The sequence below is a fragment of the Notamacropus eugenii genome, chromosome 1 (genome assembly GCF_028372415.1).
Source record: "Notamacropus eugenii isolate mMacEug1 chromosome 1, mMacEug1.pri_v2, whole genome shotgun sequence".
Classification (NCBI taxonomy): domain Eukaryota; kingdom Metazoa; phylum Chordata; class Mammalia; order Diprotodontia; family Macropodidae; genus Notamacropus; species Notamacropus eugenii.
The window spans coordinates 473,267,403-473,271,298 of NC_092872.1; the positions used below are offsets into that span (position 1 = coordinate 473,267,403).

The 3,896-nt window shown below is 41.9% G+C and overlaps 1 pseudogene; it reads left to right on the forward strand.

Annotated features, from left to right (window-relative positions):
• The first annotated feature begins 2,045 nt into the window (after positions 1-2,045).
• Positions 2,046-2,867, forward strand: LOC140526850 (endothelial differentiation-related factor 1 pseudogene; annotated as a pseudogene).
• Positions 2,868-3,896: the final 1,029 nt, after the last annotated feature.

A 3,896-nucleotide genomic window follows, 5' to 3' on the forward strand; every position in this document is an offset into this window, starting at 1 on the left:
AAATAGGATGGAATATTATTGTTTTAGATTCTTGTCAGCATAATGACCAATTCCAGAAGATTAATAATGAAATATATTACCCTCCTACTAATGGAGAAATGAAGAAATCAGATGCAGAATGAGATTTTTTTTGATGTGGCCAATGTGGAAATTTGTTTTTATTAACTAAATACATTTTTAATGGGTTTTGTTTTTCTTGTGACCTTGTGGAGGGGATACGTGAGGGAGGGTTGAGACAGATCTTGGCTGATTAAAACAAAAGTTTTTTAAAAGAAAACAATTCTTGATGGTCTCTCTGTTATTATTTTATTACTGTTGTTTTCAACTCCATAGGTCAAGTTTCTCCCTTTTTTGCTGTAGTAATTTATTTCATTATCTGTTCCTTCCTTGGGTTTTATATTTTTATACATTTCTTGTATTTGTGTTTCTCGATATTTGTCAAGCAACACTTTTGTTCAGGTATGGTTTACCTTGTAAGAATGCTTTTCAATGTCTCTTTTTCCATTGAGCATCTATCTTTTTATGCTAATGGTTAACTTCAGATTTGTAGGGTATGTCACCTTGGGTTACATCTAGAGCTCTTTTAGTCTTTAAAATATATTATTTCATTCCTTCCTGCAGTTTCTGATGGGTGAGGAATTGTCTTGTGTTGTTTGAATTGCCTTTCCTTTATAATTGAAGGTCTTTCTTCTAGTCACTTATGGAATTTGCTTTTTGTAACTGGAATTCTTAAATTTAACCATGTGTCTAGAGTTTGCAGCACAGTTGTCAATTTTTTTTTCCTAGAGGCACTCTGTGAACTATTTGGATTGGCACTTTGTTATATGTATTCAGAAGTTCTGAGAAGTTCTCATACTGTATCTTGAATTATGATATTCAAGTTTCTTGACTTTCTGTGTTTTTCTCAAGGTCTATAATCCTTAAATTTACTTCACTCATCTTCAAGATCAATATGTTTTAACTATATAGTGAGCATGTTTTGTTCCACCTAACTTCTCCTCATGTTTGGTTTTAACATTGTTGGTTTTTGTTTCTCTAGCTACAGCTTGTTCTTCATTTCTGTTTATTTGCATTTCAAAACAGTTGTTCTTTCTTCTCTTTCTTTAGTGAGGTTTGCCACCATAAATTCAAGGTTTTCTTTTCTGTCAATTTCTACTGTGCAGACCATAAATTTGACTCTCATAATTTTTATTTTTGTCTTAAAACATTTTAGAACTTAATGCAAATTTTCATTGAATTTCTTGATCATTATTTGTTCTGGTGCAAATTTTAGCGGTTTTTTTTGGAGTTAGTGGGAGGGGAGAGAGGGAAGGGCAGCCTGCCTCAATTCAAGCAGCCATCTTGACCAGAAGTCCCATTGACTACCTTTAACTTTGGACAAGACACCTTCCATTTCTAAGCCTCACTTTTCACCTCTGATTGGACTGACAGCATCTGCATTGGTAGGTATCAAACAGTCTTGTGATACTAGATTGATAATTCTATAAAGGGATAGACCATGTTTTACCTGTCTGTATGGTTCCTCCAGTACATGCTCTGCACACAATATGTGTTTAATCAGTATTCGTTAAATTGAATTGAATTATATGCTATCTTTTATTATTATCTTTCACGTGTCTAATTGCTTAAATGAATGAAACAGAGAAAAGTAGGGGATTGTGGACAACAGAATATCGGTATTCATTTCTGGGAAACTAGCCTGGTAATTTAAGATATGGGTTGGTTGCTGTCCTTTCTTCTCGAAGAGGACCAAAATGAATCCCTTGATGGAGCAGCTATCTAACACAGTGGATAGAATGCCAGGCCTGAAGTCAGAAAGACTTATCTTCCTTAGTTCAAATGTGGCCTCTGATACTTACTAGTTGTGTGACCTTGGGCAAGTCACTTCACCCTGTTTGTCTCAGTTTCTTCATCTGCAAAATGAACTGGAGAAGGAAATGGCAAACTACTCTAGTATTTTGCCAAGAAAACTTCAAATGGGGCCATAAAGAGTTGGACATGGAGTGAGCGATAGAGGCGTTCGGAGCGTTGCATTGCATTGCTTCCCCGAGAGCAGAGACTCCCCCCTCACACCCCCACCATGGCTGAGAGCGACTGGGACATGGTGATGGTGCTGCGCAAGAAGGGCCCCACGGTGGCCCAGGCCAAGTCCAAGCAGGCCATCTTAGCAACTCAGAGAAGAGGAGAAGATACGTAGACTTCCAAGAAATGGGTTGCTGGCCAAAACAAACATCACTCCATCACAAAGAACACAGCCAAGCTGGACCCACAGACTGAGGAACTTCACTATGACAGGGTCACTCTAGAAGTGGGCAAAGTGATTCAACAGGGCTGGCAGAGCAAGGGAATGACACAGAAGGATTTAGCCACAAAAGTCAACGAAAAGCCCCAGATAATTGCTGACTATGAGTGTGGACCGGTCATTCCTAATAACCAGGTCTTGGGCAAGATTGAAAGAGCCATTGGTCTCAAGCTTCGTGGGAAGGACATTGGAAAGCCTCTTGACACAGGACCAAAGGAGAAATGAACACAAAGCCTCGAAATCAGTTCGTTCAGACTGATCCCATCTGGCGGGTTCTCCTACCACCAGAACCAATGTGTCTCTTCACATTGCCAAGCTGAACATAGGGGTATCAGATTAGTTTGGGGGAGGAACCTTTCAAATCTATACCTTCTGTAACAAAAACAAAAACAAAACCTTGCAAATTAAATGATTCTCCTGACTTTTTTTTCCCCCTTTCTTTTCTGAAGATTGAGGAGCCAGAGCTAATAATCCTCTTAATTTTGTCAGTAAATGTTTAACTTTCTAGAAGCAGTTATAACTTTTTGAGGCATTGGGGCATATGTTGAAATGGGATCAATTTAAATTAATGTGTTTTAAAGGGAGAGTTAGTGTGGAGGGGATTAAATCTGTTTAGCATCCAAGGATGTTGCTCCCTGTTTTGCAAAGAGTGCAAATGTGTCACCAACCTAAGTGACCTCTGTTCTCCCTAGCCTGCATTTTCAAGAGAAACTAATAAAAGTTTGTTATCCTTAAAAAAAAAAAAAAAAGAGGGGCGAAGCCAAGATGGCGTAGTAGAAAGACGCACATACACATAGCTCCGAACCCACAACCCATAGAACAACTACAAAGAAGTAACTCATGGCGAATTCTGCACCCAGAGGCCACAGAACATTGGAGCGAGGGAGATTTCTGTTCCGGAGAGACCTGCAAACCTCTCGTAAAAGGTCCTTCGTGCTGCGGACTGGGCACCGGGACTGGGAGCTGAGTACAGCCCTGCCGTGGCTGCGGCACCGAGAGGAACAGATCCGAGCGGGCTTCAGGGACGGGATCTCCAGCGGCCGCACAAGTACCTCCACCCACAGGTGACGGGGGTCGGTGAGAGAGTCCCTTTGGCGGGTCGAGGGGGGAATGGAGTGCCCCCATGGCTCGGGCCCCCTCGGGAGACAGAAGCTGAGGGGCAGCGGCAGACCAGGGCTCTCCAAGCAGGCAGGAGCCTGGATCCATTGTTGAAGGTCTGTGCATAAACTCCCTGAGGGAACTGAGCCTGAGAGGCAGCCCTGCCCTCACCTGAGCATCTGAATTTAATCTCACACTGAATAGCAGCCCTGCCCCCGCCCAAAGCCCTGAGGCTGGAAGCAGCATTTGAATCTCAGACCCCAAACACTGTCTGGGAGGATCTGGAGGTGAGGTGGGTGTGAGGAAAATATTCAGAGGTCAAGTCACTGGCTGGGAAAATGCCCAGAAAAGGGAAAAGAAATAAGACTATAGAAGGTTACTTTCTTGGTGAACAGGCATTTCCTCCCTTCCTTTCTGATGAGGAAGAACAATGCTTACCATCAGGCAAAGACACAGAAATCAAGGCTTCTGTGTCCCAGCCCACTCAATGGGCTCA